The 23,027-nt window shown below is 48.5% G+C and overlaps 1 protein-coding gene across 10 annotated transcripts in view; it reads right to left on the bottom strand.

The window, feature by feature from the left end:
- The window catches only part of ARAP1 (ArfGAP with RhoGAP domain, ankyrin repeat and PH domain 1), a 145,014-nt gene extending 125,102 nt beyond the window's left edge, over window positions 1–19,912 (bottom strand). For 2 of the 10 annotated variants that reach the window (XR_014525153.1, XM_083499210.1), the window contains exon 1: window positions 19,568–19,912. The gene's annotated coding sequence lies outside the window, so the exon portion shown is untranslated. Of the gene's footprint in view, window positions 1–14,475; window positions 15,223–19,567 lie in introns of those variants that run through there. The other 8 variants (XM_083499206.1, XM_083499191.1, XR_014525154.1 and 5 more) reach the window with 7 other exon arrangements.
- Window positions 19,913–23,027: the final 3,115 nt, after the last annotated feature.

Raw genomic sequence — 23,027 nt, 5'->3', positions numbered from 1 at the left:
AAGCTTCAGGTTACATAGGCTTCATGTTACATACGCTTCAGGTTACAGACTCCACTAACCCAGAAATAGTGCTTCAGGTTAAGAACTTTGCTTCAGGATGAGAACAGAAATCGTGCTCCGGCGGTGCAGCAACAGCAGCAGGAGGCCCCATTAGCTAAAGTGGTGCTTCAGGTTAAGAAGAGTTTCAGGTTAAGACCAGACCTCCAGAACGAACTAAGTACTTAACCACTGTAATAACAATGATGTTTCCAGGCAGTGTCAAAGTGAAAAACCTATTACAAAAATATATCCACACATGGTTAAAATGCACAATAAAACCATTCCATCGAAACGTTAGAAGCATCCATAATTAAAATGTACAATAAAGAAAACCCACTGAAGCAGCGTTAACAATGAAAACAATTGGAACAGGATGTTCTGGTCAGGCGATCAAGGGAAGGAGGCTGTTTTCACAGGTGTGTCTTCCTGAGCTGGGGGAATGGCAGTACTGATGGGGCGCCCTGTGTTTCAGAAGGGAGAGCGTCATGCCAGACCTTAGAATCATAGAATCTGACAAGTCTTAAAAGTTGGAAGGGACCCCTAAATGTCATCTAGTCCAGCCCCCTGCAATGCAGGAATCTCAAACTAAAGCATCCCTGACAGATGGTCATCCAACCTCTCCTTAAAAACCCCCAATGTGGGAGAGTCCGTTCCACGGCTCAACAGTTGAGAGAGTTCTTCTTGAATCTTGGCATCCCTGTTCTTCTCATTTGAAGCCATTGATTTGAGTCCTGCCTTCTGGAGCGGCAGAAAACAAGCCGGTTCCATCTTCCACGGATCTTCTTCAGACAAGATTGCCAACAGCCCCATCCAATCCTTTGCACATGATTTTTTTTGGGGGGGGGGGAGGATGTCAGACTGGCACAACAAGAGACCTTAAAACCTTCATTGGAGGTTTTTAAGCAGAGGTAAAGCAATCAGTGACCATTATCAGGTATCCCAGCAGACAGGATTTCTGCTGTAAACCGCCTACTTCTGTGATGTAGGTATGATGTTTCTGAGGGTGGTCTTGGACTCCAGGGTGGACAATTTAAAAGGTCTATATAAGGGCTTGCACACCTGGGTTCGGGGTCCTGCTTCTCCTGCGTGTGAAGGGGGCACCTTTTGCAACAGCTTTAATAAAGATCAGGCTTACTAGCTGCTTTGCTTCTCAATATTCTCTGGTTGGCCTCTGTTATTTTCTCTTACCGATAGGGAACCCACTTAAGGACTCTATACGGGTTCTTGGGTACCCCGTAAGGGAGAAAGGAGCAGGGTTTTTTTTTATTATAACACAGATTTCCCCCATCCTGTATTTGCACATCTGGTTCTTCCTGCCTGTGCAGAACCTGACATTTGTCCCCATTGAAATTCCTGTTCTTAAGGAAGACCTACTAAACAGTGTCCGGACCTGAATTCAGAGAGCCAGACGAGGTGGAGCTGGTTATTTGAAATTCTGCCAGTGTGATAGGAATTTTGAGGTCTTAGATATATGTTAAACATTCATTAGTGTACCAACAAAGTACGCAAATGGATCAGCACAGGAAGACGGACCTGAAACCATTTTTGATTCCCAAACTGACCAAATGTTTTCTCTGCAAGGTCAAAGGAAAATCGAAAAGCCTCGTCTTTTCATTCACAAATCCTGTCTTAAGGGCATATTTGAGATATGAATAAGGTGTAAGCCTGTGACCTGGCTCAGGAACTAAGTATTTATCATTACAAAAGACTGGCCTTTGAGAGCTGGACCATAAAGAAGGCTGATCGCCAAATAATGGATGCTTTTGAATTCTGGTGCTGGAGGAGTCTCTTGAGAGTCCCATGGACTGCAAGAAGATCAAACCTCTCCATTCTGAATGAAATCAGCCCTGAGTGCTCACTGGAAGGACAGATCCTGAAGCTGAGGCTCCTCATGAGAAGAGAAGACTCCCTGGAAAAGACCCTGATGTTGGGAAAGATGGAGGGCACAAGGAGAAGGGGACAGAGGACGAGATGGTGGGACAGTGTTCTCGAAGCTACCAGCATGAGTTTGACCAAACTGCGGGAGGCAGTGGAAGACAGGAGTGCCTGGCGTGCTCTGGTCCAGGGGGTCACAAAGAGTCGGACATGACTAAACAACAACAACAAGGGTGTGAGGCTGTGACCTGGCTCAGGAACTAAGTATTTGTCATTACAAAAAACTGGCCAGGCTCCCCAGGGTATCCAATCAAGTGACCATTAAACAGCTAACCTGGTAGACAGGAGGTAAACATACCACTCAGATTTCTGCTGTAGATCACCCTTTCTGTGATATAGGTACGATGTATCGGGGGGGGGTCTTGGGTACCACCCCTTCTGTGATGTATGTATGATGTATGGGGGGGTGGACTTGAGCTCCAGGGCAGGGAATTTAAAATGTCTATACTGTATAAGGAGAGGCACACCTTTGTTCTGGGTCCTCCTCCTTTCCTGCGTGTGAAGGGAGCACCCTGTTGCAACAGATCAATAAAGATCAGTCTTACTAGCTGCTTTGCTTCTCAATATTCTCTGGTTGGCATCTGTTATTTCTCCTACCAATAGGGAACCTACGTAAGGACTCTATATGGGCTCTTGGATACCCCATAAGGGGGAAAAGGGCAGATTTTGTTTACAAGACCAGCCGGGGCACCGATCCGCAGCAATCGCTCTGCCTGACAGCCCCTAAGGGCTGACTCATTGATGAGAGGTCCTGTCCCATCCTGTGAGTCACCCAAGCCACCCTGGCTTCCCGTCGGGAGGCCTCTCGCCCACCCCCTGGCCTGCCCCAGCCTGCAGTGACTCGGGCAAAACGTGAGCCCTGAGAGGAAGGCACGCAGCGGTGACGCCAGCCAGTGTGGGCAGTGCCAAGGCATAGCATCCCGTCTGCGGTTAACGGTGATTTATTTTAAGACGGGAGACTCACAACTGCCACTTCCCCTATCCTGAGAACCTGGCCCTGCCGCCACAGAGCTGGGGAGACATTGTCCACCAGAGGGCCACATTTCCTTCCATACAAGCTTCTAGGGGCCACATTAACAGTGGGGGCGGGGTCAGGAGGGAAAGTAGGCGGAGCAACAAACCTGAATTTTACCTGTGAACAGCAGGCCAGCTTCCAAACACACACATAATTTTAAATTGGTTTTCAAACAGTTTAACGAATTCAGTTCAATGCAATATTGCCGTGAGATTTTGACTTCCTAGCCTCACTTCCATGATGTTTCTATTCAAATAATTCATCGCCTGCCATATATGTAATATTTCTCCAACACATGTATCTTACAGTACATTCCTTTCATCATTCTCCTTCCTTTGCTTATATTTCATGTCCTGCCTGCGATTTCTGAAATGACAAGCCTAGACAGCATCTGAAAGAGCAGAGACATCACCTTGCCAACAAAGGTCCGTCTAGTAAAAGCTCTGGTTTTCCCAGTAGTGATGTATGGAAGTGAGAGCTGGACCATAAAGAAGGCTGATTGCCAAAGAATTGATGCTTTTGAATTCTGGTGCTGGAGGAGACTCTTGAGAGTCCCATGGACTGCAAGAAGATCAAGCCTATCCAATCTTAAGGAAATCAGCCCTGAGTGCTCACTGGAAGGACAGATCCTGAAGCTGAGGCTCCAAGACTTTGGCCACCTCATGAGAAGAGAAGACTCCCTGGAAAAGACCCTGATGTTGGGAAAGATGGAGGGCACAAGGAGAAGGGGACAACAGAGGCGAGATGGTTGGACAGTGTTCTCGAAGCTACCAGCATGAGTCTGACCAAACTGCGGGAGACAGTGGAAGACAGGAGTGGGACTTCCGGGTTAGTGCCTCCGGCAATGGCGGATTTCCTCTGACCGGGAGGAATCCGCTTCGTGGAAAATAGGGTCTGGACCGCCACGGCGAGGCGGAGACCCACCAAAAACCACAGGCGGGAGAAGCCTGTGGACGTGGGATTCGGCTGGCACCTTTTGCGCCTCCCCTACTCGTGGGGAAACCCAGTTTCGGGGATCCGGAGTGACGTGGGGTGAGTGGCGCGGTGCTTCAAATCGACTGCTCTTTTCACGGAGTGAAGCCGCATTGCTGTTGCCAGAGAGCACTGACTTTTTCTGTGGACAATTGGACTTTAAACAACTACCCGTGAGTAGAACGGAAAATTGGACTATATGAAACATCTTAATTTGGCACCGAAGCGGGAAGGTTCTAAACAGGAAGTCCGCCTTCCACTTTTGTAAATAGATTGAAGCAAAGACATTGCAAGCTAAAGTCTGGAAAATCTTTTGTAAAGGATTAAATCTCCATCGGCCAAAACTACTAAACCCCCCTTGGAAGCAGGAGAAGAGGGGGGAAATCTTAAATTGTTTAAGCCTGCAGGAGAGAGAGTAAAGAAAGATAAATTTTCATCGTCTTGAACCTGGGAACGGGGTGCCAGGAAGATAGACGTTTTGAGAAAGTTCATTGACTGTGAATAAAACGTTTTTTGACAGACAGTTAAAAAAGAGAAACATATTGATTCCAATGTTTCCTTTCGCACTTAAAAGGAACAAAATATTTGAAAAATGAAAGTAACTTTGTTGCTGGATCTGCTTTCAAAAGGACGGATACAAATAGAAAATGTTTTCCTCTAGAGGGAGCTTTTGAAACTGTTGTTGGAGTCGATCTGGGGAATTCTCCAGCTGCAGAGATTAAAGATCGTGAGAACCAGACATTGACCTTGAACAAGAATGTGTGCAGGAGAAGCCTTAGTGATTGCTTTTTGCAAGACAAGCGCTTTACTGGAACAGCTACATGAGAAGATGGATTTGATGACTGTTGCAGTTAATAATTTTGGGCAGTGAATACCTATATAGAAATCACTCAGGAACCGACCCAGGAATCTGCTTTGACAGGGTAAATTGTGCAGAAGACAAAGGAGGAGGTTGTTGTTGAACCTCAAGTAATACAAGTGGAAAGAGCCGCGGCCTTGCAGGAATATAAGCAGGAATATAAGCTGTTGTCTTTGATGACTGAATCTGGAGAAAGTCAGATTTGGAGAGATGGAGTCTCGTTTGGTTTGGAGATGGGAAGTTGGATAGACCCCCCTATGCAGGGATGTTCTGGCTTCTGGGATCTGGTTTTGGGTCAGGGGGAGTCTGGAGTTTTGGGGGCCTTTAACTCTGGAGGGACTTTGAAACATGCCTTCAAACACCTTTTGGATTTTAGTGCTGACTATGGAGAATGGGCTGACCTGTCGAGAAGGGATAAAGACATTGTTAGGTTGGAGTTTCCCCGAGATCTACTCCTCAGCGATAAAGGAAGGAAATTAAGAACAAGACCAGCAGAAGACAAAGTAAAGTGCAGGTATAAATATGAAGAAGACCTGCAGAAGGGACATGGAAAAGAGTTAAGAGCCTCGGATAGAAGATCACCAGGTTAATGGACTAGATGGAATGGATAGAAAGGACTGACAGAACCCGAGACCAGGAAGAAGAGACGGGGGATGAAGATTGGAAGAAAGTTTAAAAATTCATTTAGAGAATTATTGTAAAATTAATGAGTATTAGAAAAAATGTTGGAATGAAAATATTTGGCTTTAGTAGAAATGCTATAAGGAATTATGTACAAATAAGTTTTATGTTTTAGGGCTTTTTATGGTAAGATAAGGTTAAAATAAATCAAGACAATTTAATGACAGAATATAGTGAAAGATGGAAAGGATTTGCTGAGATAATTAATAACTAGAATACAAAAAGGGAGGTGTGAGGAGGTCGATGAAACAAGTTAACGAAAGATAAAGATTTGGGAATATTGGATTTGTTTTTAATTTTTTGTTCGCTTTTGTTTTTGGTTTTGATGTACTGTGTGTTTTGTTCTCTTTTTTTCTTTTTATTGACTTGTATTGTTTAACTTCTTTTTTGTTTTTGTTTTTTTCCTTTTTCTTTTCTTTGTAATTTTAAACTCTCAATAAATATCATTTTAAAAAGAAGAAGAAGAAGAAGAAGACAGGAGTGCCTGGCGTGCTCTGGTCCAGGGGGTCACGAAGAGTCGGACACGACTAAACGACTAAACAACAACATTTTCTCAAATAATCCGTAAAGGGTCTCAATTCTTCTAGAAGTGTTTCTTCTTTATTCATCTGAATGATTCAAGTCACTCAATCCGCTGGGCCAGTGAACCGAGACCTGGGTTCGAATTCTTGGGCGTCCCGAGAGCAAGATGCTCACTCTAATGTCCCTCACGGGAAGGACGTCCCGAGAGGACAAAATGAAGTAAAACAAGGACAAAGCTCAGCGTGACCCAGGCTTTAACCCCCAGACACATTTTCAGCACAAGTATATGGAGCAAAACATTTAGATGGTGCATTTGCAGTTAGTCACCAGCTACTGGCAACATTTCTGTTCTCAAAGCCCTGCCCAGATTCTGCTGGCATCCCATAATTCCACAGAGGAAGTGCCATTACCCAGCACTGAGCACAGAATCCCTCCTCCTGAAAACTGCAGAGGTCTTTGTTAAATAAAGTTTACTTTTCCTCCTCCCTTCCAGTTCCTTTTTCCTTTTGTGTTGTGCCTTTTAGATAAGCCAGTGGTTTTTTTGCAAGTCACTCTGGCAGCCCTTTTGACCCAAGAGCAGGGGGGGGAAAGGTCAATAAAACAGGATTATGGCAGTAAAGACAGGGTTGGTACCTTGCGGGAAGCGTCTGGCACCCGAAGGATATTTGGTATTCTCCTTAGCCTCCTTACAAACAACAGCATATATGCCAATTCACTTCCTTTGCAGAATTAAGCTCCACTTTGGCACAACATCCTGGAATTTCTATTTCACTGCTGTTGCTTTTATTTTGTCTCTCCCTCTGCCTCTCTCTCTTTTCAAACTGCAAAGAGCCCTGAGGGTAAGTGGGAGATTCCTCCAACCTTCCAAGATGAGGAGGATGATAGGAATATTGACAGAGAAGGAAGGAGCTGGGAGGCATGGGGTCCACAGCTGACCCCCGACCTCAGCCCTTGAAGCTGGAGGACAATGAGGCAAACCTCAGAAAGGGTTCCTGATGCATCTCTTTGTATTTTGGGTTTTTAATGCTGCACATACATTCCCTGCTCCCCATCAAAATAAACATCTTCCTGTGTTTTAGTATGAGCAATGGGACGTGGGTGGCGCTGTGGGTTGAAACACAGAGCCTAGGACTTGCCGATCAGAAGGTCAGCGGTTCGAATCCCTGCAACGGGGTGAGCTCCCGCTGCTCGGTCCCAGCTCCTGCCCACCTAGCAGTTTGAAAGCACGTCAGAGTGCAAGTAGATAAATAGGTACTGCTCTGGTGGGAAGGTAAACGGCGTTTCCCTGCGCTGCTCTGGTTCGCCAGAAGCGGCTTAGTCATGCTGGCCACATGACCCGGAAGCTGTACGCCGGCTCCCTCGGCCAGTAAAGCGAGATGAGTGCCGCAACCCCAGAGTTGGCCACAACTGGACCTAATGGTCAGGGGTCCCTTTACCTTTAAACCATGGGTAGGCAAACTAAGGCGTGGGGGACAGATCTGGCCCAATCGCCTTCTAAATCCGGCCCTCGGATGGTGCGGGAATCAGCGTGTTTTTACTTGAGTAGAATATGTCCTTTTATTTAAAATGCATCTCTGGGTTATTTGTGGGACACAGGAATTTGTTAATATTTTTTCCTTCAAAATATAGTCCGGCCCCCCACAAGGTCTGAGGGACAGTGGACCGGCCCCCTGCTGAAAAGGTTTGCTGACCCCTGACCTAAACCACTTAGGGATGCAGCATATTAAGCAGTGGACAAATATCCCCAGGGATGATTAATATAACCACTCGCCCGCAATTTAGGAGGAGATACGATAGCCATCTTCAAGTATCTCAAGGGCTGTCAGACGGAAGAGGGAGCACGCTTGTTTTCTCCTGCTCTGCAGGGTAGGACTCGAACCCGTGGCTTCACGTTTCGAGAAAGGAGATTCTGACTAAACATCAGGAAGAACTTTCTGGCGGTAAGAGCAGTTTGATTGTAAGACGGAAGGCCGTGGGCTCTCCCTCCTTGGAGGTTTTTCGGCACAGGTTGGACAGCCATCTGTCAGGGATGCTTTAGCCGAGATCCCTGCATTGTGGGGGTTGGTCTAGATGACCCCTGGAGAGCCCTTCCAACTCTAAAATACTACAAATCCCTTGCTTCCCTCCCCGATCCTCTTCTTTCACAACTGCCAGGACTCCTCCTCTGCCACCCACCCGGAATACGATATGATATGATACGATAATCTTTATTGTCATTGTCCCATACAGAACAATGAAATTGAAATAATCTACATCATTCAAAAAACCACAAGCCTGCTATCCCAGCTATCCCAGCCTGGTTAGCCCCTAAAAACTCTGATACCCCATTGAATACAATATACTCACATAAAGACTACCTTACACTGCATTTAAAACCAAAATCACATTTGGATAGAAATTGTTTCTCAGGCAGCTAGTCCTAGTCTTTATAACCCTGTACCTTCTTCCAGGGGATGCAGGTGGCACAGTGGGTTAAACCACAGAGCCTAGGACTTGCCGATCAGAAGGTCGGAGGTTCAAATCCCCGCGACGGGGTGAACTCCCATTGCTCGGTCCCTGCTCCTGCCCACCTAGCAGTTCTAAAGTACGTCAAAGTGCAAGTAGATAAATAGGTACCACTCTGGCAAGAAGGTAAACGGCATTTCCGTGCGCTGCTCTGGTTCTCCAGAAGCGGCTTAGTCATGCTGGCCACATGACCCGGAAGCTGTACACCGGCTCCCTCGGCCAATAAAGCGAGATGAGCGCTGCAACCCCCAGAGTCAGCCACGACTGGACCTAATGGTCAGGGGTCCCTTTACCTTTACCTTCTTCCAGAAGGCAGAAGCTGAAAGAGATCATTTCCGGGGTGTGCACTATCCTGCACTATCTCTGCCGCTTTCTTATGGCACCTGGAAGCATAGATTTGATCCAAGGTGGGAAGAGTGCACCCAATTATTCACTCCGCAGTCTTTGCAACCCTGGACAGCATTGTTATTTCCCTGACCATGCAGCTCTCAAACCACACACACAGACCATAATTTAATACACTCTCCACAGTACAATGGTGAAATGCCATCAACAGGTCCTCTGAGAGATTGTTTTTCCAGAGGATTCTCAGAAAATATGACCTCTGCTGTGCTCTCTTCATCAGGTCTTTGCTGTTTTCTGCCCAGTTTAAGTCTCCAAACCCGTGCAAACCCGTCTCCAGACACCGTCACCCATCCACACCTCCCCTTTCCTCCCATTGACCCCCCCCCCTCCTGCTCCAATTCCGGGGAGAGGACTAGCAGGAGAGCGCAGTGCAAAGAATTCTGCTTCTCCCCCCCCCCCCATCTCCTTGCTGCGGCTTGTGAGTTGTTCTTGCTGCCCCATTTAGCGCTTGGCATGCCGCCCGCCTGAGAATTCCCAGCAGTAAATTTCCACTTGGACTTCTTCATCCAGCCACAGAAAAACCCCTCAGTTTTGCAGATCTGCGTGTGTTACACACACACACACACACACACACACACACACACCGCTTTTGCTTTGCCTCCCTGACCTGCTATTTCTCTCTGTGCAGGGAGTTCCTCTTCGTTTGTCAAAGCGGGGGGGGGGGGGGCATTTTTAAAAAAGGGCAAACCCTAAAAAGTCATATTTCATCAGGCAGGACACCCCCGGGCAAAACCCATAGGTCTTGCTGCAGCCTGAAGATGCTGTTAATTTCTCAGAAATAGGAATAAACCAAACTTCAGGGAGCCAAGTATTTAAAGCATTCGTCTCATTTGTTTTGTACTCCCGGCGCATCAAGTCAGTTCTTGTTGTAACATCCAATTCAATCATTAGTCACTTGAGAAGGCTCTTTATTTTATGAGGCTGTGAACCCTGGTTGTTGTTTTTCATTCTCCTCCCCCTTTCTCTCTCTCTTTATTTCAGAATTCCTATTGGTTTGTTATTTTAACCTCATAATAGTCTCAAAAGGCAATCAGGGGCCAACCAGTACCCTGCTACAGTGGTGCCTCACAAGACGAAATTAATTCGTTCCGCACGTTTTTTCTTCTTGCGAGTTTTTCGTCTTGCGATGCACGGTTTCCCATAGGAATGCACTGAAAATCAATTAATGCGTTCCTATGGAAACCGCCTTCAGACCAGGTCTGGGGACAGTCTGTCCCCCGACCTCTTCTGAAGGCTGGGGGGGGGACGGGACAAGGGCTTTTCTTCCCACCCCCAGCATTTTAAAAAACCCCGGGACAGCGGAGGACTTCTCCGCTGTCCGGGGCGATGTAAAAGCCCCTGGGAAGGCAGGCAGGGGGGACAAAGACTTTTGCCCCCCGCCCGCCTTCAGAAGAGGTCCTGGACCTCTTCTGAAGGCGGGCGGGGGGCGAAAGTCTTTGCTCCCCCCTGCCTGCCTTCAAAAGCCGTCCGCGATAGCGGGAAGCGCTTCCCTGCTATCCCGGACTGCTTTTAAAATGCTGGCGGTGGGGAGCAAAGCCTTTCGGCCCCCACCGGCCTTCCTGGACCTCTTCTGAAGGCCGGAGGGGGGGGAAGGCTTTGCTCCCCACCACCAGCATTTAAAAGAGGTCCCCGGAGATTTCCCTATGGGCTTTCTTCTTGCGAAGCAAGCCCATAGGGAAATTCGTCTTGCGAAGCGCCTCCAAAACAGAAAACCCTTTCGTCTTGCGGGTTTTCTGTCTTGCGAGGCATTCGTCTTGCGGGGTACCACTGTACTGGGAAGCGTTGATGCCTCTGACTGCGTAGGCAGAGAAGAAACCTCCTGGCTAGCAGCCATCCACAGCTTTCTCTGCCTCATGTGGCAGGGAGTTCCACAGTTTCAACTATCCTTTTTCTGTGCCGTGTGCATTTTTATGAACATCTCTAAAAGTCCCAAATGCTGCAACCTTTCCTTCCTTATCCCCTCACTTAGCTTTTTTAAAAAAGTCAAACCCAGGGCCAGGTTTAGGTTTGATGAGGACCTAAACTACCGAAGGTAATGGGGCCCTTTATATGTCCAGCTGTCCTTTGCCAACAACAAACCCTCGCTGTTTTTTGTGTTGCATATATGCTAGATGGTAATTTATGGACCTAATAGGTATCTAAAGCCATTTGCACATGCAGAATGTAGGCACCCTATATATAGAAATGAGCAAACCAGTGATATTTGAGGGAGCAGGCTAGGAGGCAGGGCCCATGACTTACATCATAGGAGCCTACACAACACAAAGCACTGTTGCTGTATGTAGGTTTTATTTTATCTGTTTTTTATCTTCTATTTCGGAAATGTACATCCAGTTTTTCTTTTCCCTTAAATTTTTTTGGGGCCCCCAAGAGTGTGGGGCCCTGAGCTACAGCTTGTTTAGCTTATAGGTAAATCCGGCACTGGTAAAACCCCAAAGTTGTTTCGTTCTTTTTACTAAAACACACCAAGTGATTTCTTCGATTGACTTGCCACCTTTTGGAAATCCACACCCACGACGTCAATTCCACTTTTGAAATCCTGGTAATGACCAGGAATATCTGAATGTAACGGAAGCCCTACCTTATCTGAAGCATTTCCAATATCCTTTTTAGTAGAGGCGACCGGAACGGTACATAGTGTGGCATCCTCAGCCCTCCCCGAATCGTTCCGCTCTGCCCCCTCAAATCCCCTGCCCTCCACCTCACCCTCCAGCCTCTGCCCTCATTCACTATAAATACAGCGGGCCTGGATGTCCCTGTGGCTTCTGAGAAATCCCTGGCTCTGCGCCCCTCGGAGCACCGCCTGCAGGCACCGTTCCAGCTTCCTTTGACCAGGCCCTGACCTGCAGCCCCTGGCGCTTCTCTCCCTGAAGCTCCGTCTTCCTCTCTCGGAAGACCTCCCTTGCAACCCGGCCTTCACAACTTGAGACTAGATCGCCACACCCACACGCGCCCACTTAACTGCTTTAATCCTCAGAATCGGCAAAACTCCTCTCGAGAGACAATGGAGCATGCCTCCAAGGATGAAGTCAAACTATTGGAGAATCGCAGCGCCTGCCGTGGCTGGAGAGGCCGGCAACTCGTCGGGACTGCTGCGTCCCGTGTTGTTTTCGCTGTGATAGCAGCAGCAAAGTGACCTGCAAGCCTGGCCAGTTTGTCTGGGGTCCTGAGCTGACCAGACAACAAGATGTGGTCCGGAGGAAAGCAGAGCAAGACATTTGGCACCAGCTGGGCTGTAGGGACGCGGGCGGTGCTGTGGGTTAAACCACAGAGCCTAGGGCTTGACGATCAGAAGGTTGGTGGTTCGAATCCCGGCGACGGGGTGAGCTCCTGTTGCTCGGTCCCTGCTCCTGCCCACCTAGCAGTTTGAAAGCACGTCAAAGTAGATAAATAGATACCGCTCTGGCGGGAAGGTAAACGGCGTTTCTGTGCGCTGCTCTGGTTCGCCAGAAGTGGCTTAGTCCTGCTGGCTACATGACCCGGAAGCTGTATGCCGGCTCCCTTGGCCAGTAAAGCGAGATGAGCGTTGCAACCCCAGAGTCGGCCACGACTGGACCTAATGGTCAGGGGTCCCTTTACCTTTACCTGGGCTGCAGGAGTTGCTGGAAGGAAACAGACAAGGTGCCACCCAGTGGCTGCAGCAACCAGATGATTATGGGCTGGCCCTACCATTAGGGCAGAAGGAAACAAGGCAGGAAATGGTTAAACACTTTCGTTTTTTAGTTATTTTGTTTTTGATTGGGTTTAGTTGTCATTTTCCCCTCATTTGGGTAGCAAAATGACGCGAGCCGCCTTGAGAAGGAAACAGCTGGGGGGGGGAGCATTTCCTCCTGTGCTTCAGGCAGCAAAATATCTTGGCTTGGGCTGAAACCTACTCGATAGGCCCTAAGAGAGAAAAGGATGCAATTCATTTTTTTTTAAAAAAGGGTGAGGGAAATGGGGGCATTTGCCCCGAGACCCACACATGGAGGTCCCCCACATCTACTCTGACAAGCCGCGCATTCCAACAGAGAGAGGGGGGAATGCGGCGTTCACTCTGGATGATAAGGAGATGAGCTGGGCTTAATATGGCACACTCAAGTTGCAGTGGATTTCGGGTACAACTTCGTTAATGTTAACTGCAGTGCTAATAATGCGAAGGCTATCTGTGAGTTTGCCCACTCCTTTTAAAACCCTACAAGTTGGGGGTCATCACTGCCTCCTGTTCCATACAGTGGTACCTCGGGTTACATACGCTTCAGGTTCCATACGCTTCAGGTTACACACTCCGCTAACCCAGAAATAGTGCTTCAGGTTAAGAACTTTGCTTCAGGATGAGAACAGAAATCGTGCTCCGGCAGTGCAGCAACAGCAGGAGGCCCCATTAGCGAAAGTGGTGCTTCAGGTTAAGAACAGTTTCAGGTTAAGAACGGACCTTCAGAACGAATTACGTACTTAACCCGAGATACCACTGTAGTTTAATTATGGCAATGCATGAAGCAGCCCATTACTGTATTTTATCTGTTCTGCATCTTCCAACATTATATATGAGAGAGAGAGAGAGAGGGAGGCTGTTCCCTGGCCTCTTCCTGCAGGCCACGCATGATTTTACACATTTCCACTCCTTTCTCAGCTTTTCTCTAAACCGAAAAGTCCAAAACATGGCAAGCTTTCCTGTTTTCATTCTTTCACCTCCTCCTGCATTTCCTCAAATGACTGGTGCAACCCTCGTTTTCTCTTTTATTCTGCGAACTTAAATCATTTCCACCACCCCTGGCAATTCACACACAAGTGCAGATTCCTGGAGCCAGCACTGGAAGCCGAGGGGCTTTAAATGTCACTTCGTGAAAATGCCCTCGCAGATTCAGACCGATCCAAACCGAACTGTCAGAATCTGAGCGAGCGAACGGCGCAGGGGAATCTCCCTCCAGCCCATAAAACCAAAGGCATAATCAAACCACCGCCCAAAGTTCCTCATAAAGCAGAAGGCCAAACTGAGAGGATTAAGCTATTAAATATGAAAAGATAAGGCGAGAGGGGCCGTCCTCAAGAGCAAGACGAAGGAACCGCAGCCGAGCCCCATCAGAAAGGGCGCTCTATTCTCCGCCCCTCCCAGTCTGGCAAGGGACACAGACCCCGATTCATCCCGATTCATAAAAGAGCACGCAATAGATGTTCAAAGGGAGGAAGAAACGCAAAACACAAGAGAGGGGGACATGCGTGGGCACCCCCCGTTTTCACCAAGCTTGTGCAGGAGACCTTCCCAAGGCATTGTGCCTGATGGGGGTCAGTCCGATTTCTGAAACCCTTGCCGCCTCCCTGGGCACCCCAAACGCAAGCGGGGGGCAGCCCCAGCCAGCTCCCTTTGGCCTCTTCCTAGCGCTGCCTCCCTAAGGCTGGAACCTACATTTTGGGCTCTTTATTATTCTCTAAAGGGCCCTGGAGGCTGGGGAGGGAGAGGAAAAGAGGGAACCCCACTTCTGAGCCCCCTTCAGTCATCCCAAGAACGTGAGAGAGATGGAGCGAAGAGGAGGTTTAGCCTGGGCGACAGGGAACAACTCACCTGGCAGCAGGCAGGAAAGGGGCGATGGCTTCCTGGAAATCAAAGCAAAACCTGGCACCGATCCGTCCCTGCAGACGGCGCGCTTCGCCAGGGAGCAGCCAGGTCCCCTTCGGCCTCGTAGCAGGAACAGAAATGTTTGTGGGAAGGTCTGAATGTAAGGGGAATTTCTGGCCTATTCTTCCGGCAGACAAAGAGCCTTTTCTCCCCGCTCTCCGCGCTGGGTGAGGGTGCCCTGCTAAACTTCTCCTGGACTGGGCACAGAATCCCGGCTCTCTGAAGTGAAGCTCAAGCAAAGGGCCACATCCAGCCTTCTATCTGCCGGGGCCAAGATCAGAAGCTCAGCCTCCTTGAACATCAGAGCGACCCTTTATTTTCAGCCTGCAGAGAAGGGAGAGTCAGACTAGCAGAGGGTTTGGGGGCCCCGAGAAAGCTTCCCAAATCTGACACAGCCCTGGGCGCCACAACACATCCATTCATCTTTCAAGGGCCCCGTGACTTTTCTCAATTATGTTTCAGGAAGCCGAGAGCAGCTCCAGAAGCAAGGAAGCTGTAACTTTGGACTCTCCAGCCAGAGATAAAAAATAAAAAAATCCCAGTCACCTGGTGGTCACCAAGGCAGAAGGAGCAGCAACAACAGTAACAAAAGACCTGGAATTTCTTTCCATCCTTGGCTTGCTGCTGAATTCTTAAAACTGCCCAGAAATTGGGAGCATTGTCCCTCTAACCCCAGATATGCACACGGCAGTGAGATTGTCGGAGCTGACTTGTTTTCCCAGCTGCAAAAGGGGAGGCTGGAGGGCAGGCCTTGATTTGTGAGCCTGGCACCAACCAGAAGCCTCGAGGATGCAGCTTCCAAGCGTGCAAGCCAGGAACTGTACATCTCTCCTTTGGCACCACTGCCAGGAACAGCTGTGGCACGCAAGCCAAGGCTTGCGCCCCAGGACCCAGCGCTGCAGCGATGGGCACGCGAGTCTTGGCTCCTGCTGAAGGCTCTGCAGGCCTCCTCCCCCCTCGGCTACCTCGCACAAGCACCGGTGCCAAGAGGAGGCCGATGTGGCAGACATGCCAAACCTGCCTCCATCTCCTCCTGCTCCTGCTTCAGCCGGCTCTGGGTTTTACCAGCGCAGCTCTCTCGGAAAGGCATGCCAGCTGCGCCCTTAAAATTTCCCAGCTTTAGCAAATCTGAGCCGTCGGCAGGCTTCAGGTAAGGAGTCAGCAGCAGAGAACCTGTTACACACGCAGAAGTTAAAACTATGGAACCCCCTGCCACAGGATGCAGCAACGGACCACCGGGCCAGATGGCTTTTGTTAGCGGAGAAATCTGAGGGCTCCCTTGGACAAAAAAACAAGGACACCAGCCAGGAATACCAGAGCAAAACAGCAGCCAGTAGGCTTGGTCTTGATTGAAGACTGTCGTGACAGGACTCCCACCTGCCACAAGGTGGAACGAGATGGAAGCCCCAAACAAAAGAGAACCCAAACTTTTATTAGCTGCTAATTCCCATGTTACACGCCCCCAAACCACATCACTAATACATCATGGTTACATTATGAAAGGGGAGGTCTGGTGGCAGTAATCTGAGCATCCTGGACCCTGCCCCATGGTTCCCCTTGCCCTCCACCAAACACCCATCAAGTGTAACAAAAGAGATATTTACATTGCCCTGTTTCCCAGCCAAGTTAATCCCACCCTTTTGTCTTCATCTGGGTTTGGTATTTCTGGAATGGCTACCTGTCTGGCACTCAGGTATCAGGATGCCAGGGATTATCCCTCAGGCAGAGGGGCTGCTGAGTAGCTGAGCTCACATGTCTATATGAATTTCTGAAGTTTTCCCAGTGAGCCAGTGCATAGATACATTTATCAGTGAATTATTACATTTGGTATCGTGCAGCAGAGGCCCTTTGAATAGATAGGAAGAAAGAAAGAAAGTGTGATGAAGTATTTTGTGGGGACAAATCACAAAAGTCACAAAAGTGATTGTGCTGATTTTGGTAGTGGGCTGCATGTGCATGATATCTGCTGGAGGGGCAACACCCCCACATAAATTCCTGCAACAGTTTTTAAAAGGACTGGACTAATTGATGGAGGAGGATAAAGCTATTGGTGGCTACTGGCCATGACGGCTGAGCCCTGACTTAGTCAGAGGCAGTGATGCTTCTGAATACTTGTTGCTTGGAAACCGCAGGAGAGAAGAGGGCGCTTGGGTTCGGATCCTGCTCAGCCCCTGTGAGAACAGGATGCTGGAAAAGATGGGCCACTCGCCTGATCCAGCCGGCTCCTCTGGTGTCCCAGGTTTGATTCCTGGCATCTCCAGGTAGAGAGGGAAATGTCCTCAGGCTAAAATCCTGGAGAGTCCCATGGCACTCAGTGTCAACTACAGTAAGCTACCGTATTTTTCGCTCCATAAAAAGTAAGGGGAAATGTCTGTGCGTCTTATGGAGCGAATGTGTGGTCCCTGGAGCCAAATTGCCCAGGGGCGAAAAGCAGATCGTGCTCTTTTTTTTAGAAAGAGGGAAGGGGGTGTTGAAACGAAGCCGCTGATCAGCTGATCAGCTGATCAGCAAGCGTTCGGGAGGGAGATAAGGGACACTAGCGATAAAGGAGGCTGTCTGGGAGGGGGGAGGTAAAAGCCCATGGATCCTCAGGATTTTTGCATTGGGTCACCCCAAATTCACCAACAGATCACATAGCATGTCCATGGCTACAGCCTGCACCAAAAAACACACGCACCCACTGTTTCGTGGGGCCGCAATGGTGCAAAAACGTGGTTACAAAGCATGGATCCACATGGATCTTCAGGATTTTTGCATTGGGCTACCCCAAACTCATTGTCAAATCACATGTCTGTGGCCACAGCATGAACCACAAAAATCATACATCCACTGTTTCGTTCAGAATATTTTTTTTCTTGTTTTCCTCTTCTAAAAACTAGGTGCGTCTTATGGAGCGAAAAATATGGTACTTTGACCCAGCAGCCGGCTCATTGCAAGGCTGCTTCCTGTGGTCCTACACACTTCCTATCAGGTCAGATGACCAAGAAAGAGGCAGTTTTTACTCAGCGGTTAAAACCTTTTACACAGTGTCATAGCCCCCCAATGAGCTCATAAGTCTATTTAAGAAGTGTTTGTGTTTTTTTCTTGTAAATTTATGCCCTGAGATCTACAGATGAAGGCCAGTACAGTATACAAATTTAGTAACAACAACAATAATAAAATCAGATTGCAGTCTAAAGGATTCACAAATTCACTTGCAGCCATTAGATGTCTACCTCTAAAATCAGCATTCCAAAAATGTAGGGGTTTTAGAAGAGCAAGTCACTAGTCCTCAAGTCTTCAGAAACATGATTGGAGAAAACCCCAAAGGACCCACAGACATAATGAGAGAAGCAGGTGTTAACAAATACTGAAATCACACAAAGTAACAGAAATATTCCAGCAAAGGTAGAGTTTCACCACTTTGCGAAACCAAAAAGGGCATTAGCCACAGCATGGCTGACCCAGGATGTTTTTCTGCCTCAAGATCAACTGCACCCCATAATGTCTGACACAACGACCCTGCAGAGGAGGCCCTCAGATCACAGCTGCTCCACTAGGCAAGTCTTTAAAAAAACAACACACGAGCAAAGCTAGTAATGGGGAAAGTCCCTTCCCTGCCCCACCATGTCCCCCACTCACTGTGGGAACCCCCCCCCAGCCACCTGTCAGGGATGCTTTAGTTGAGATCCCTGCATTGCAGGGGGTTGGACTAGATGACCCCTGGGAGACCCTCTAACTCTACAGTTCTCCGATTCTATAAGCAGCAGCACACATTCGCAAGCCCCCAGAGCAGCCGAGAGACCCAATTACACACACTTAAAACGATTTCCCCCTCTGCAGCTGGAGGCGGCTCCAAGACCTATTTAAAATATGCCCCCCCTGCAAACCATTTCGTATGCATTTATACTTTAAAACGCAACTAGGACACAAAACCCTAGTTATTCGGGCACTCCAGCAAGAAGCAAGAAAGGGATTTTGCACAGGCAGACCTCGGCTGCAAGCAGAACTGGGGCTATTGAATTCAGTGAGGCTGAGAGGGAGGAGTTTGAAAGGTCTGGGAAAATGCAAACAGGTTTATTTCCAAGCAAAGCTCAAATAAATACAAACAATAGCAGTGCTATAAGGTCCACATCCCATAATGGTCCCGGGTTCGCTTTGCTGAAATGACACCTCTCCTACAGCAGAAGCCCACTTTGCAGAAAATGTCACAGCCTGGACCTGTTTACGGAAGATTTTAATGTTTGATGCATTACAGTATGTTAATATTTTGTTGGAAGCCACCCAGAGTGGCTGGGGAAGCCCAGCCAGATGGGCGGGATATAAATAAATTATTTATTATTATTATTATTATTATTATTATTATTATTATTATTATTATTATTATTATTGTAGCCTCTGGGCCTCCCTGTTTGACAGCCCTCCCCAACTGGGCGCCATCCAGCTGTTTTGTACTACAGGGGGTTGGATTAGATGACCTTTGGGGGTCCCCTCCCAGCTCTGAAATTCTACAGTCCCAAGAAACTTTCATCTTATAATGTATATAAAACAGACAGAACAATCAGAACCTCATTTGCGTGTAATCCTTGTTTGCATCCTGCATCCATTTCACCAGCGGGTCACTAGCAAGGGGGGGGGGTTGCGAAAGCGCCCAGAAATTTAACAGGGGAAGCTTCTCCGAATGACAAAAGCGAGTAGAGGGGGAAACTTCCCCTGTTGACTTTCTGCCTGCCTCGCAGAAACTCAGCAGGGGAAGTCCCCCCCCCCGCTGCTCCCCAGTGGTGTTTGGAATAAGCTTTCCCTGTTGAATGTCTGCCTGCTTTGCACAAGCTCAGCCGGGGAGAGCGTCTCCAAATGAGGACGAACTGGAGCTGTGCTAGAAGCTGCCCCAGCCCCTTGGCTTTCCCCGAGGCAGGCAGAAAGCCAACGGGGAACGCTTCTCCAAAAGGGGAACGGGTGGGAAGCTGCCCCCGTTGAATGCCTGCCTGCTCCGCAGCTCTTCAAGACCAGAGGCGAAGGAGAGCAGTCCCGCCGCTCCCAGCACCCGCGATCCACTTACCGCCGCGCCGACTCCTTCCCCGGCGCCTCCGTGCGCTCTCGGCCGGCGGAGGCGGCGCCTGGGCGGGGGGACGAAACGCTCGCCGCCGGCCAAGCGCCTCCCCGGCCGGCCCTCCTGCCTGCCTGCTTTCTTTCCTTCCTTCCAGGCTGGCGGACGAAGGGCTGGCCAGACGCTGCCGCCTTCCCCCTTCTTTTTCCTCCGCGGCGGAGACGCGTAAAGAAAGGAAAGGCGCAAGAGGAGGGCAGAGGAGTAGCGCGGGCGAGGCGCTTGCTCCGCCGCTGCTGCTCCTTCGCGCGCGGGCTCCGCTCCTCCTCCTGCCTCCTTCCCTTTCTCCGCCGGGGAAAACTGGGAGGAAACCTCCCCGCGGGAGGGGCGGAGGAAAGGCGCGGCGGGCCGGGAAGGAGAGCACCTTTTGCACCCAGGACAGCAAGGCTCCTTGGAACTGGGGTTCCCCCCCCCCTCTTAAAACTGCACTCCGTTGGTTAGAGCGCGCCGGTGCTGATAACACCGAGGTCGCAGGTTTGAGCCCCGTAAGGGACAGCTGCGTATTCCTTTTTTCTTTTTTTTCCAAAAAAAATTATTGATTTCCCCAAATTTATAAACAAACAAACATAAATCGTAACTTTAATTATTCCAGTCTTAATAACATTGTTACGTGACTTCCTGGCTGAGTTCCAATATATACCATTGTAACAGTTTTCCAGAACAAATTTCTCATAAAATTTACTTAATAATAATAATAATAATAATAATAATAATAAATCCATTAACGTCTTTCTTTCTTTTCCTATTGAATTTAAACATGTTATTCTATGACATCACATATTTAAATCCTAAGCCTATCTGGTGTTTGCAAGTATTTCTATTGAAATTATCTTAGCGTATTTAACTAAATAGTTAAATTTGAATGTCCTCCATTCCTCTTGGTACTCCTCCTCCTGGCTTTCCAGTCAGGCCGGCTAGCTCTGAAAAGTCCCTCATCTTCTTCTGCCATTCCTCCACGGTTGGCACTTCTTGTGTTTTCCAATTCTTGGCTAACAAAATTCTAGCTGCAGTTGTGGCAGGACAGCTGCGTATTCCTGCCTGGCCGGGGATTGACCCTTGAGGTTTTCCAACTCCATGGTTCTGTGACTCTGTATACCACAAGCTTTCTCCTATTTTAGGGCCAGCTGAACGGGGGGCTCTCTCCATCTCCGTTTGGGGAAAAGGTCTTGATGGTGCACCATTATATTATTATTATTATTATTATTATTATTATTATTATTATTATTATTGGCTTAAGGAAAACAGGCATCCTTTAACAACAGCATCACCCCACCCCACCCCCTGTCCATTCCTACTCAAAAGTAAGTCCCATGCAGTTTGATGGGGCTTATCACCCAGGGACAGGGTTGCAGGCAGCCTAAATCATAGGTGTGCAGACCGTTGGGAGGGAACCCCAAATGTCATCTAGCCCACCCCCGGCACAATGCAGACATCGCAGCTAAAGCATGCCTGACGGATACAGACCAAATCCCAGGCAAATACACCATCAAAGGTGCAATCATGTAAAAAACGAGGGGGGTACTGAAATAAGAGCCAGCTGGGTCATCGGGCCAGCTGTGCAAAGGAGGATTGCACCCTAAATAGAAAGACTCGCCCATTGCATCATGAGCACCAGTGAATGCACAACTCATCCAGAATGCAGCAGCTAGACTGGGGACTGGGAGCGGCCGCCAAGACCACATAACACCAGTCCCAAAAGACCTGCAATGCCTCCCAGTACGTTTCCGAGCACAATTCAAAGTGTTGGCGCTAACCTTGAAAGCCCTCAACGGCCTTGGCCCAGTAGACCAGAAGGAGTGTCTCCACCCCCATCGTTCTGCCCAGACACTGAGGTCCAGTACCAAGGGCCTTCTGGCGGTTCCCTCCCTGTGAGAAGCCAAGTTACAGGGAACCAGGCAGAGGGCCTTCTCGGTGGTGGCACCCGCCCTGTGGAACGCCCTCCCATCAGATGTCAAGGAAATAAACAACTACCTGACTTTTAGAAGACATCTGAAGGCAGCCCTGTTTAGGGAAGTTTTTTGATATCCGAAGGACTATTGTATTTTAATATTTTGCTGGAAGCCGCCCAGAGTGGCTGGGGAAACCAGCCAGATGGGCAGGTTATAAATTATTATTATTATTATTATTATTATTATTATTATTATTATTATTATTATTAAAAATGTGTCCAGAGGGGCTGCTTTTGCCTTCCTCTCCCTGCATGGGTTCAGCGCTGCCTCTCAGCTGCTCAAGAGCCAAATGAAATACTGTAGTGATGAACTGGACCACTGGCCCCCTCTGGAGTCCGATTCCTGGACTTGCATCAAGACCCAGCGCTTGGTGCAACATGGCCACAGATTTTGCGATTTGCCTCAAATGTGGGTTCTCTACCCTGACTGCCTACAAATCATAAGCACCTTCTTTTGAAATCCATTGGATAAAGCCACATAGTATTAGTATTATTAATCACCTGAAGTTGCTCGGGGGGGGGTGGGAATGCATGTGGTAGAATGTTAGCAAACACTCCACCTGAAATGGGGCTGAAAATTAAGTTGGGTGAATGTGCAAGGTGGGGGGGGGGCAGGATGAGATTTAATGGGGAAAGCCTTGAATGGGCTCCCACGGAAGGCATTTTCAAACTGAATTGCTGTATGGGAAGATATTTGATTCACTTCACAGTTAAAGCCGGATTTCTTAACTTTGCGCTTTCTCAAACAACGCAAGTTCAGAAAAGTCCTTTGAAATTCGTGCTTGTTCAAAATCTGCTTGGCAGTTTCCCAACCAACCCGCGTTTACGAAAATAGTGGTGGAAATGTGTACAACAAAACGGCGGTCAAAAATGCGTTTACTGAGAGAAATTCATACTGGAATTTTTAAAAGGAATATTTGCGAGTTGCTGTAGAAATGTAAAAAAACACACGAATTTTAGGATAGAAGAAGGAGAAACTGATAGAACTGAGCTTGGCAGCTCCTTCCATCCCCAGAGGGGAGGCGAGGGCGAATCCTCATTCCCGCGGCTGCAATCTTCATGGTTTCTTTATTTTTACTTTATTTTTAGCTTTCCCGTCAGAGAACTGCAGCATTGTGCCAGGATCCCCTGCAATCTCTTCCTCCCAAAGCAGCCCAGGGTGGTTTCTCAAACCCCTGGATAAGATGCTTCTTTGAAGCCCTGACTGTGTAGCAGGAACCCCCCCACCCCACCCCAATCATTCTGTTTGTACAAACTTCACACACACTCACACTCACACACTACATACGCCACATTTCTGTTATAAATTCATAGAAAATCAACCATACATCGGATTTGCACTCTTCCATTTTATTTTACTCCATGTGACAAGGACTATCGAAGGGGGGTGGCTTGGTTCTGGTCAGCCATAATCCCTTCACCATCCCAGCACATCCACCGGAGCCCTGCCCAGTTGCTATGTCAACC

The sequence above is a fragment of the Podarcis liolepis genome (genome assembly GCF_965112155.1).
Source record: "Podarcis liolepis genome assembly, chromosome: 4".
NCBI lineage: Eukaryota > Metazoa > Chordata > Lepidosauria > Squamata > Lacertidae > Podarcis > Podarcis liolepis.
The sequence above is the reverse complement of the archived record's forward strand: the minus strand, read 5'-3'. Positions and strand labels throughout refer to the sequence as shown.